The following is a 13295-nucleotide window of genomic DNA, read 5'->3' as shown; positions in this document are numbered from 1 at the left end:
ACAGGTAACCTCCGTGGGAGGGATAGGGCTTTTTTCTTTCATCATGGAATCCATTATTTTTCTTTCAAACACAGTGCAGAGCTTTTTACAAATTGCATGGCAAAAATAGAAATGCAGCACGTGGAGGAGGTTTAGGGCAACTTTCCCCTCAGGTAGTGTGTATCCAGAACGTGCTCCTTTCAGAACTGGGTTGTAATCCTGTAGGGAGGGAGGCAGAAAACCAGTCCTCTCTTCCTCTCCTTCCTTAAAGGAAGGTAGACTTGAAGCAAAGCGGTGCTGGAAGCTCTGGAGAAAGCCAGCTTAAGTGCAACAGTAGCCCCTGCCCGACAGAGTCAGAGTACTGCAGCCTGGCTTGAATCTGCTGTGAGACCGGGGGTCTGTCACTTACCCTCTTTGGGTCTCTGGTTTTTCATCTGCCTCTCCTGCCTCACAGGATACCCAGAAGGTATAAATGTGGAAAAAACAGACACATTTTTTTTTTTGAAAAAGTTAAAACTCCATATGAATGCAAAGTATTATTGTTGGGTTTTGTCTGCTCTTTGCCTCTGGTGGTTGGACCAACTTGGTGTATGACTTGGAATTTGAATTGGTAAAGAAGACTCCGAGAGAGGTCCAAGGTGCCAGGAATTACAGAGGAGAGAGGGTGGGAAGAGTCTGGAAGCATAGGAACAGACCCCTCACCCTCAGGAAATCACCTCCTCACCCTTCCTTAATCTTCTCTGCCTATATGTCTTGCAACAGCTTAATGGACTTCTCTGAGCCTGTTTTCTCATCACTAAAGCAGGATGGTTATGAAGATAATAAGCCATATAAGAAATGGAAAGCTCTGTTGCCGGCAACTCTAGTGTGAAATAGACTTTTGATAATTATTATTATTGTTAGCGATGTTACTTACTTCTGGGCATTGAGAATCTGAATTCCTTAATGCCAGGGCATGGCTAGTCCTTGGTAAAATATATATATATTTCTGAGCCTCATCCCCAAGGAATTCTGATTCCATGGGTTTGGAATGGAGCCCAAGAATATGTATTTAACAAGGACTTCAAAGGATTCTGATGTGAGGCCAGGTTTGGGAACCAAGGGTCTCGAGCAGTGTTTTTTCAAGCTGCCAATTATTACCTACCCCTTGGGAAATCAATTTAGTGGGTAGTGACCTGCACTGAAAAAACAGAAAAGGAATGGAATAGGGGAAAAAAAAACAGTGTGCTTTTCACACAGTAAGGGTAAATAAGTATTGCTTCATGAAATGCTGGCTGTATGCTTATATATATAATTCAGTAAGGTACTCTGTATGCATGGCAAATGTATTTCTTACAGTAAGTCATTGTGAAAAAATATTTGAAATACAACAGAGAACACTATCTTCCATTTGGAGACACAGATGTCCAGAGAAATAATCTCTCAGGTCCCAGCCCAGACAAGAAGAAATGACCAGCAAGAGAATGGAGTAGGATCCATTTCTCTTCTCTCCCCATCTGTCCTCTGCTATGCTTGGGTCGACAGAATTGGCTTGTTCTCTAATTAGAGTGAGTTTTCTTACCGTGTAATGAACCTGGCCTGAGATGAAGGGCAAGCGAGGGTGTTGCTACAGGTATCAGGCTAATTGTGTTGACCCCATTAGACAGTTGGTCTTGGTAAGTGAACGCCTTGTAAACTCATTTCGTTCTTCTCCTTCTCCCAGACTTTCTTCTTGAGGATTTTATTTATTTATATGAGAGGAAGGGGAGGGGTGGAGGGAGAGAATCACAAGCAGACTCCCCACTTGCTTGGGGTGGGGCCCCACAGGGGGTTCGATCTCACAACCCTGAGATCATGTCCTGAGCTGAATTCAAGGGTCTGACTCTCAACTGAGTAAACTACTCAGATGCCCCTCCTTGTCCCAGACTTTGGTATTCATATTCACTTTTGAAACACTTTTGTTGCCCTTTGTGAAATCACATAATAAACGTAAAACTGTTCCATTGCACGTCAACCCATGTCAGTGTCTTTTGACTCTCCACTTGGTATGCGGAGGATATTAGCACCCCTAAACCTTCCTGGGCTTCATTCCCAAGGAATTCTGATTTCATGGGTTTAGAATGCAGCTTAAGAATATGTATTTAGGGGTGCCTGGGTGGCTCAGTGGGTTAAAACCTCTGCCTTCAGCTCAGGTCACGATCCTAGCATCCTGGGATGGAGCCCCGCATCAGGCTCTCTGCTCAGTGGGGAGCCTGCTTCCCCCCACCCCTCTGCCTGACTCTCTGCCTACTTGTGATCTCTGTCAAATAAATAAATAAAACCTTTAAAAAAATATGTACTTAAAAAAGGACTCCAAGGGATTCTTTTTTTTTTTTTAAGATTTTGTTTATTTATTTATTTGACAGACAGAGATCACAAGTAGGCAGAGAGGCAGGCAGAGAGAGAGGAGGAAGCAGGCTCCCTGCTGAGCAGAGAGCCCGATGTGGGGATGTGGGGCTCGATCCCAGGACTCTGGGATCATGACCTGAGCCGAAGGCAGAGGCTTTAACCCACTGAGCCACCCAGGCGCCCCACTCCAAGGGATTCTGATGTGAGGTCAGGTTTGGGAACGAAGGGTCTCAAGCAGTATTTTTTCAAGCTGCCAATTATTACCTACTGCTTGGGAAGCTAATTTAGTGGGTAGTGACCTGCATTGAAACTCTGAAAAGGAATGGCTGTGCCCCATCCAAAGGGAGCAGCCACTCCGGGGCTTCAGGCCACTGTGGTCCTGTGGGGATGAGGTCACCTCGTCAGAAAGACCTTCTCAGACCACCTCTGTAAACTGTAGGCCTTGGGGATCTGCCTACCCCACCACTTCAGAACCCCTCCCCCCATCTTTATGTTGCCCCATGGTGCTTATCACAACCTAACACACAATATTGTAAATAATAAACATAAAGAGAAAAATAACTCCTTATCTCCAGATCCTTTTTTTTTAGAAAGAGTTGGAAGTCAAATTTTATGTGAAGCTTTCCAAATTTGAAATGTGGCTAGATCTTCTGATTTTTCTGGAAAGCCCGGGATTCTAAACATTTATGTAAAACCTTTGGCGTTATAAACGTCTTGGTCACAAGATCAAAAAGAAAAAAAAAAAATCCAACGCTATTTAGGCCAAAGAGAATACGTCTGTGGCCCAGATTTGGTCTGCAGATCACCGGTTTGGGGCATCTGTCATAGATCTACAGACCGTTGGGCAATGTGAACTCTTGAAAATGGATGTTTTTCTATTGAGGAAGTGCAGCCTGGGGTCAAGTACTCGCCACAAGGTCACAGGCTAGCCTGTAGCAGAACTGGACCTTGAACCCGGCTCTCTGGCCTCCCAGTGCTCTCTCAGAGCCACCAGGCTGCCTACGAGGCTCGTCTCTCTTCTACTGGGGTAGAGCTCCTCTGCCCCAAATGGAAGCCAGCATTCAGTTCAGTCCCCCTGCCCTCCTTACAAAGAACCTAACAGAGTCATCAGCACCCATCTGATAAGCCCCAGGCACTTCTCACCACAGAGTGTATGCATTTACCTGCCTTCCCCATCTCAACCTTGGATATTGCCTCTTGGTGTTCTTTATTGCTTTTGCTCCAGTGATAGAATCAAGATGAGGTCTTTATAGGAGTGTTATTAGCATTGTTCCCAGCCAGCGGATGCCCTCAGGTAGAGTGGATGTGGGCTGGTGCAAAGCATCTGGGGCTCAGAGTTCCCAGGGTGGGGCTCCACGGCCCTGAGACAACTTACTTAACCTTCCTCGCCCTCAATTTCCTTCACTGTAAAACAGAGAAATGCGATGTGCCTTTCTTATCTCCCAGAGCGGCTGTGAGGTAAAACCGAGATAATACATACAAGCACCCTTCGAAAAGAGAAGATTTGGGACTCCTGGGTGGCTCAGATGGTTAGGCGTCTGCCTTTGGTTCGGGTCATGATCCCAGGGTCCTGGGATCAGAGCCCTACATTGGGCTCCCTGCTTGTTGGGGAGTCTGCTTCTGGCCCTGACAACAGTTCCCACCTCAGAGGCCTGTTCTGAGCCTGTGGATAGTGATATGTTTTATTTTTTTAATTTATTTTTAAGATTTTATTTATTTATTAGAGAGAGAGAGAGAGAGAACATGAGCAAGGGAGAGGGACAGAGGGAGAGGGAGAAACAGACTCCCTGCTGAGCAGGGACACCCCCCACCCCCGCCCACAAGTGGGGCTTGATCTCAGGATCCCGGGATCATGACCTGAGCTGAAGGCAGACACCTAACGACTGAGCCACCCAGGCACCCCGGGTTGTGGTATGTTTTCATATGGTGAGTGCTAAAGACGTATTAGTCGCCATTATCATCGTCTGTTTCCATCTTAAAGTGAAGTCAGGTTGTTTGGGAATCTGCCTGAGAGTAGTCGCATTACCTTTGGCAAGTCAGATCACCTACTGTTTCTCAGTTTCCTGGTCTTCCATGAGGGATTAGTACTAGGGCTGCCTTGGGGATTAAATGAATGAATGTAAGTCCAGTGCTTATCCCAATGCCTGGCACAGAGTAAGCCCACGTTGGATGTCAGCCACTCCAGCTCCTAAAGCTATGTAATTGCCAATGTAGTATGGCCACAGAAACTCCAGAGACATAAGATCATGAGGACACCCCAAGTCTTACTACTAAGATACCAGTCCTTGTTATTACTTTGAGATTCAGGTCTTAAATCAGAAACTTCTCCTGTCGAGAAAACCAAGACTGAAGAAAATGGCGGGGATCTGGGAATGCAGAGATCATTGCATGAAACCTTCACTGAGTGTCTCTTCGGGGCTGGCCAGTGCTCCATGGGCAGGGTTTCAACCACACCAGGTTTCAACACACACCACACCACACCACACCAACCACACCAACCACGCCAACCACACCAAGCAGGATCCCTGCATTTAAACAACATATTGGCCCATGGAAGGAGACAGAAGAGCAAAATAAAAGTATAAAATAGTATGTTGCATGATGTAAAGTACTATGGGAAATAAAACCCTTAAGATGGGGTGGTAAGGGGACGCCTAGGGGGCTCAGTTGTTAAGCATCTGCCTTCGGCTTGGGTCATGGTCCCAGGGTCCTGGGATCGAGCCCCACATCGGGCTCCCTGCTCAGCAAGGAGTCGGCTTCTCCCTCTCCCTCTGCTTCTCCCCACTGCTTGTGCTTGCTCTTTCTCTTTCAAATAAAAAATCTTCAGGAAAAAAACAAAGCTGGGGTGATAAAGAGTTCTGAAATGGGGAGGGGTAATGAGGGAGGGAAGCGTGCAAGGCCTATAGGTGATCTTCGAGTCCACCCCCAAAAGAAGTGAGGGAGCGGGCCATGCGCATCTGTCAGGGAAGAGCTGCCCAGGCAGACAAACAGCAAGAGCCAAGTCCCTGAGTTAGGATCATGCTTGGCATTTAAGAAACAGCCGGGAAGCCCTGTGGCAAGAGTGGAGTGAACAAGGGGAAGGGTAATAGATAGGAGGTCAGAGAGCTCGCAGCTGTGGCTGTGTAGGGCTTTGTAGGCCTTCACGATGACTGCCATTTGCAGGGAGAAAGATGGAAAAGCATTGGAGGATCTTGTCCAGGGAGAGGCGTTTCTTAATCTGACTTCCGCCAGCCATTTGTCCCTCCCCTCAGCAGCGGGTTTTTCCTCCACAGGCCTTGGACAATACTAAACAAGAGGTGGCAGTCCCAGCTGTCCCTGCAGAGTTGTCTTTACCACTCTGTAGACTGCAGAGAGAAGGCTCTTTGGTCCAGAGGGGAACACGGGGCGGAGGTGATGGCACAGAGAGTAGGATAAAGCAGTGGGATCTCTTAGCGCGTGAAGTGACCCAGTTCCTGTGGTCACAGCTCCTGGGACACAGTTCCTGTGATTCTGCCCTTGGGCATCTGTTCCCCCAGCCTTGAATTCCCTGCACCGCCCCCACCAGCCTGTTCTGCCTCCTGCAGGACCCCGTCAAGGTCAGAAAGCCTCCTGATGCGTTTATGGAAAGTCTGCCTTCTCACCACCACAAGGTGGCAGTAGTCTGAGTTCTGTCACCTGAGTGTTCCAGAATCTGTGCATACTTCCCATAGAAAAACACTTTGGAGATGCGAAGGCAGTCCGGGAATCCTATATATTCCCTGACATTTCTCTTTTTTGGGCCCCGTATGTCTGGTCCTTTCAAGAGCCACTCCTGTTCTGGGATGGTTTCCAATCCCTTCGTCACTCTTGTGACCCTCCTCTGGAGGTGGTCCACTCTCTCAGTGACCCTCTTGAAATGTAGTGTCGGGAACTGAAAAGGAGGCTTCGGGAGGGAGCAGCAGAGATCACAGGGCAACATTAATATTCAGGAATCTAGAACCTCGGATGAATATGACCAAAACTTGTGCTCTGTTTTTAACTACTAAATAATTAAGCTACCGTAAACTAACTGTTGGCTTGAATTATGCTGTGGGCCAACTCAAACCCCTCGATCTTTTTGGAATTGCTTGTTTTTATGTGATCTGCTGCCAAGCCATGCTTCCCTTACTCTGGCTTCGCAGGAAGGACTTTCAGAATTTTAACTGAGAAGCTTTGCTTTACCTTACATGTTTTACTTTTTTTTTTTTTTTTTTCATTTTAGCTTGGCATTTCAGCCCATCTGAACTCGTTTTGAATCCCAGCTTTTTCTTCAACGTATTTGATATCCCTGCCAGTTTTGGGTTGTCTTCAGACTTGGTAAGTGTATTTTCTGTGTCATCAAAGTTATAAACAAGTGTGGAAAAGCCCCATGGCCTTTTGAAACTTTTCTGTTGGTTGTCACCTATGCTTTGGGTAAAATTCTTTCAATTTTCCATCCATTTGACTTGTGATATAATCTGGTTAATATGGTCCTGTCTTGTCTCAGTCCATTCATGAGAAAGATCTGAGAAATGATTTCAGATGCACTGCTGAATCCAAGATATGTTGTGGTTACAAAAGGCAGGTGGATAAGGGATGATCTGACAGCACACTTTGGTTTGTAAAATGGAAACTGTTACTTTTTTTTTCACAAATATGAAAGTAGTATTGGCTTGTTGTACAGTCCAACAGCACACCAAGGTGTACGAATTAGACAGTGTGAGTCCCTCTGTAATTCTTTGTGCCAACACCCTACCAGATAACTGTGGTTAACGATTTTGTGCAGACAGAAACAGAGATCTGTGATTTAAATGAGATCATACTATAGAGAATGTTGCATGACCTGCTTTTTTCACTTACAATCTTTTGGAAACATCTTTCCCTGTCAGAACATATAGTTTGACTTCATCCTTTTTAATGACAACCTAGTGTTCTTTTCTGGAGATGTTTCCTAATTTACCTCATCAATCCCATATTGATGGACATTTACATTGTTGGCAGATTTTTGCCATGTTGCCTGCTATAAGCTTGTTAAAAGGACCGAGGCACCCCAAGATCAGCTTTCTTTGCTGGCTTGAGATGTTGTATTGGGTGCTGTTTTCTGGGTCCTCACGATTCCCCATCCTTTTCGGATCTTGTGAATGTTGTAAATTCCATGGGATACTTTCTACCAAAGAGAGAAGAACTAGAGAGTGGGTTTCCAACTCCCTACTCATCCTGGTTTGTGTTTGAAAATCTATACCTTGTCCTCCCTTGGAGTGGAGTTAAACCTGTTGGAGCTCCCGGGGGCCTCGAGAGGACTGAGACACCTCAAGATCAAACCCTGAGTGACAGGCTTGATAGGAGGCTCCTCCCCTGACTGGCACAGGTGAGGTTGCTAAGAGCCTAAAAGGGAAGAACTGCCTTGTCATTGAGCCATTATTCCCCATCACACACAAGCTCTGGCCAGTAGGGCCATTTACTGAGCCTCAGTAGGCCCCTCCTTTCTCACCTTCACACCTGTCCTCCTCCATGGGGGGGGGGTCTCCTTCCCTGCACATGTGCACCTCTTAGAACAAGATAGGACCAGCCTCTTCTGAACTACTAGAACACTTTCTGAACTTGCTCTAGACAGCAAAGATGCATTTCAATATCAAAGCTGTACCTGCCCAGCTCTGTGATCATGGATATGTCACTGACCCTTGTTGGGCCTAGTTCTCCTCACCTAGAGAATGAAGATATTCCTGTGGAAGAGATTTCGGAGCACCAAACCCAGTGCCTGGCCAATAGGAAGCACTTCCTGTTAGCTGCTGTCATCTGTCATCATCATCATCACCATTATAGATGACCATATGGCTGACTCTGCAGGGTCGTGGAGATGAACTGAGAATGTACATAAACCATCCAAAGCGATGCTCAGCATTAGTTGAGGACTAAATAACTGAGGGCACTTATCAAATATATTTATATCAAGTACCTCTTGGATACTTAGCTCATTATGCCTTATGTTATTTCTATTTGTGTTCATGTCTTGATCCCTTCCTCTAATTTCTAAGTTCCCTCAAGAGGAGAGTTCTTTCTCTCTCTCTTTCTCTGTCTTCCTGTCTCTCTTCCTCTCTGCCTAGGAAGCAGAAAAGACCCAGTGCTGGGGACTAGGGGGGCTCTTGAACATTTAGAGGAGTCAATGTTGCCCTCACTTTTTCTAAGCCCCTTGATCATAGTATTGTTTTCTAGTTTGAAAAGATTTCCCCCATTAACTGATCAATGGGACCTTTTCCCTAGGGCATGCCACAGCATACATGTTCCAACCACTGAGCCACTGATCACAGTATCTTAGCTTTGGAAAGTTTTCCAGAAAACAGTGGCCTGGTGTGTACATTCATTTGAGCAAACTGGGCTTGTGTACCACTCCCAGGCTTCTGCTGTCTGCACAGAAAAGGATATTGGACATGAGCTTAGTTCAGGACGCCACCAAGTCCCCCTTAGACTACCTCAATGTAGTCTTCTAGTCGTTTTCTTACTTTCACCCATGCTGTCCATGTAGCAGCAAGAGAGGTCTCTAGAAAGTAATGAAGTGAGATTACATCATTCCCCTCCTCAAGACCCTTCAGTGGCTCCCGTTTCATGTAGCATCAGGTCCAGCCATCTTCCTGTGGTCCGCAAGGCCCTGTGTAATCTGGCCCCCTGCATATCTCCAAACTTATCTTGTTGCACTCTTCCCCTTGCCCACTCTGCACCACCCACATTGGTCTTCTGGTGTGAGAACATGCCAAGCTCATTCCTGCTATGGTGCCTTTGTTCTCATTCTGTCTGCCCCCAGGAATTGGATCCCATCCATGCCCCAGCTTCTCCGGGCTTCCTCTTGCCTTTCAGGTTTCCACCTGATGATACCATCTCAGAATGGGATCATTCCCCTAGGCCTTCCCCGCACACCCTATCTCAAGTAGCTTCCCATTGGTTCACGTGCCATGCCCCCTTGTTAATCTCAAACTCTTTGGTTCTCAGCCCTCACTTCACCTTAAGAATTACCCAGAGAATGTTAAAAAAAAATGACCAGGCTCCTTCTAGACCAAGGAAATCAGAATCTCTGGGGACAAGGCTTAGGTCATCTGTATTTTTAAATGTTCCCCTAGTAATTGTAATGTGTGGGCAAGGTTGGCAGGCTCTGTTCTAATATATGGGCTTGTTGATTCTCTTCCTGGTACTTATCACCAGATGTAATTCTTTTCACTCATTCATTTAATAAGTATTTATTGAGCTCCTACCATGTGCCTGGCTCTACTTGAAACACAGGGATTAAAATTGTGAACACAAAAAACCACAAATTCTAACCTTTTATGAAACTTCCATTCTAGTGGAAATGGCAAACAATAAATAAGATCAGCAACTATACATATTTATACAGCTTGATATATATATGTAGGAAATTCTGTGTGTGTGTGTGTATGTGTGTGCATAGTATTATGGATTGATTGTGTCTCCCCCCCATACCAAATTCATATTTTTCAACCCTACCCTCCAATGTGATGATATTTGAAGATGGGCCTTTGAGAGGTGGCTAGGGTTCGATGAGCTCATGAGGATAGGACCCTGGTCTGATGAGATTAGTGCCCTTATAGGAAGAGAGACCACAGAGCTTACTCTCTTGCCATTCCACCTCCCTGCCACACACACACACACACACACACATACACACACACACACACAAACTTACAGTTCATGTGAGCACACAGCAAGATGACAACTACCTACAAGACAAGACAGGAGACCTTAGAATGAAATCTACCTTGCCAGAACTTTGAACTTGGACTTTCTGACCTCTAGAACTATGAGAAATAAATTTCTGCCTCCCAGTCTATGGTATTGTGTTATGGCAGCCTGAGCAGATTAAGATGTATGTTATGTTAGACTATGATAAATGCTAAGGATTAAAAAAAAAAAACATAAAATGGAGATACAATTTGGGGGGGGGGAGGAGAGGGAGAAAAGGTTGTGATAGAGTGGACTGGAATGGTGAATCTGGAGTAAAGATTTGAAAGAAGTGAGAGATCCAGATCTGCAGGTATCTGAATATAGAGCATTTAAGGCACAGAAGAGGGAGTACAGGGGTGCCTGGGTGGCTCAGTGGGTTAAGCCTCTGCCTTTGGCTCAGGTTATAGTCTCAGGGCCCTGGGATTGAGCCCCGCATCGGGCTCTCTGCTCAGCAGGGAGCCTGCTTCCCCCTCTCCCTCTGCCTGCCTCTCTGTCTACTTTTGATCTCTCTCTGTCAAATACATAAATAAAATCTTAAAAAAGAAGAAGAAGAAGAAGAAGAGGAAGTGCGAAGGCCCTGGGGCTGGATTATACCTGGTGTCTTTGAGGAACAGTGAGGGGGGCAGCTTGGCTGGAGAGTTGTGAACAAGGGGCATAGAATGGTAGGAGATACATTCAGAGAAGTAACTCTATTACTCTATTACTACTCCCTCTAGGGAGCAGATAATGTGGAGCCTTAAAGGTTATTGTAAGCGCTTTGGCTTTTACTCTGAGTGAGAAGGGTTATCACTGAGGATTTTCTAGCAGAGGGTAGAATAATCTGACTGAGATTTTAAGAGGTTCACTCTACCTGCCATAGAGAACTCAAAGGGGGAAATGGTGGCAGGAACAAAACCAGCTAGGACGTCACCGCAGTGATCTAAGTGAGAGGCGATGGTGGCTTGGAGAAGGATAGTAGAAACAGCAGAACACAAGAGAAATGGTCCAAATCTGGATGTACTTTGTGGGTTAGGATATACAGAATTTGCTGACAGAGTGTGTTTTGGGCGGAAGACACAGCACACAGTCAAGGAGGACTGAGCATCCAGAAGAATGGAGTGCCATTACACTGAGATGGGCAGGACAGTGGGAAGAATCGGTTTCAGGAGGAGATGTCAAGGGCTTAGTTTTGAACTTGGTAAGTATGAAATGCCCATTAGCCCTTCTTCAGCTGGGGATGTCAAGTAGAGAGGTAGATATACAATCCTGGAGTATATAGGAGAGGTCTGGCCTGGAGATAGAACTTTGGAAGCCATAAAATTAGATGAAATCTCCTAGATGGTAAGCTCAGGTAGAAAAGAGCAGAAGCCCAGGGACTGAGACCTAAAACACTCCAGAGATTAGAGGTTGAGTTACAGAGCACTAGCAAAGGGGACTGAGCAGAAATAGCCAGAGCAGATGGAAGAAAACCAATAGAAAGTGGTTTCCTTGGAGCCAAGAGAAGAAACTGATTTAAGGAAGAGTGAGTGGTCACTTCATGTCAGGCATAGCCAAGAAGCTCGAGTAAGGTGAGGATGGAGAGCTAACCACTGGATTTTGGAACATGTATGTCACTGGGTGATCTTGGTCAGAATAGTGATGAAAGTGAGTTCAAGAGAGAAAAGGAGAGAATTGGGAGACAATGGGTATAAACAATTGCCCCGACATTTTAGTACTAAAAGGAGGACAGATGAGGCAGAAGCAGTATCTGAGGGGAGATTCGCCTTGAGAGAAGGTTTTATTAATTTGGGGGATGGGAGAAATCATATTCTAATGAGAATGACCCATGTTCTTGATTTAGGAGGTGAGCGGTTGAGGGCAGGGACTTGGTGTGGGGCATTCCCCTCACCTCCCACAGTGCCCAGCACAGAGTAGGCATTTGCCAAGTATTGTTGAGTCAGTGCCTGATCAAATGATTGCAGACGGCTGTGGGAGTAAATAAATATCAGAGTTGAGTGGCAGGTGAATGGAGGAGCACCCTGCCTTCAGCTCCCCTCATTCCCGCCCCACTCCTGGTGCACCAAGCTCACCACAGGGCCAGACTCCCTCTGCCAAGAGGGCATGCAATGTCCCTGTAGTCATGTGTTCTAGGGAGAGGACAGGCTTTGGAGCTGTGAGAACAATGTGTGGCCGGACAAGACCACAGAGCTCAGGAGGGTTAGGGCACATTGTGTCATGGCTGTTCCCCGGGCGTGGTCTGTCAGGAGCATTTATAGTCTCTTGAAGCTCAGCCCAAGGAGCAGCAAAACCAGAGTCTGGGCAGGAGAAGCCCCTGCCTGTGCAGTGCCCAGTGGCCTTGGCACCTTGCTCATCTCAGTCTCTGTGTGGCGTAACCCACATAGTGTCAGGTGACATTTCAGCCCAGTGCGGCTTCCCCCTGGGGCCAGTGACTCTGCTGTTGTCAGGAAGAGACGGCATGGCCCAGTCCTGCATGAACACACAGGAGGCACTTGGCAGCTTTTGGATGAAGGAAGCCCTGGGGACTCTGGGAATTGACACAAAGGGTGAAGAGAAAATGCTTCCTTTCCATACCTCCCTTGCCACCATGCTTTATGCTCAGCTCGGTGAGGGTGGCCGGTGGCAGGTGCATGTCCTGGACTTGAAGGAAGACACAGAGAAACCCCTGTAGTGAATTGACAGCAACCCCAAGCAGACCTTTTCCATCTCCTCACCTGGCGCTCAGAGATGACACCACTGAGTTCAGTCTTACAAGTCCAAAAAGTTGACTTCAAACAGCATTGACCTCATACCTGATCTGGGCCACATCCTGTGTGTTTTCTCAAAGTTGCAACTATACTAAATATTACAATTCCTCCTCCTCTTCCTCATCCTCCTCCTGATTGCAGCTAACACAGACCGAGCACCAACTCTGGGCCAGGTACTGAGCTAAGCACTTTGTATACCATGTCAGTCATAGTTCTCACCGCAGCCGGGTGAGGTGAATACTACTCCCGTTGCTAGTGAATAGGAGAGATTCAAGCCACGCAGGGGAAGAGTTGAGACTCAAGTCTGATTCTGTGTGACTGCAGAATCACATTCTTCATGGGTCTCTATGACAGCACCTCTCTGAGAAACATAGATAATCTCATGCTGTGGCTTCAAAGCCTCCAGAGTCTTCCCATCACGTGGAGAATTTAATCCAGCTTTTTTCCTAGGCCACCAGGGCCTGGAAGTATCCAGCCTTTGCCTGCCTCTTTGGTCGTGTTTCATTCTCTTCTCCCCTT

At 46.5% G+C, this 13295-nt stretch overlaps 1 protein-coding gene across 1 annotated transcript in view; it reads left to right on the top strand.

Moving 5' to 3' along the window:
- Positions 1–13295, top strand: part of PAK3 (p21 (RAC1) activated kinase 3) — a 241838-nt gene that overhangs the window by 37166 nt on the left and 191377 nt on the right. The window contains exon 2 of the mRNA XM_059384573.1: positions 6566–6660. The gene's annotated coding sequence lies outside the window, so the exon portion shown is untranslated. The remainder of the gene's footprint in view (positions 1–6565; positions 6661–13295) is intronic.

This window comes from Mustela nigripes, chromosome X (genome assembly GCF_022355385.1).
Source record: "Mustela nigripes isolate SB6536 chromosome X, MUSNIG.SB6536, whole genome shotgun sequence".
In the NCBI taxonomy this organism is placed as follows: Eukaryota; Metazoa; Chordata; class Mammalia; order Carnivora; family Mustelidae; genus Mustela; species Mustela nigripes.
Note: the sequence above shows the minus strand (reverse complement) of the source record. Positions and strands in the feature narration are given on the sequence as shown.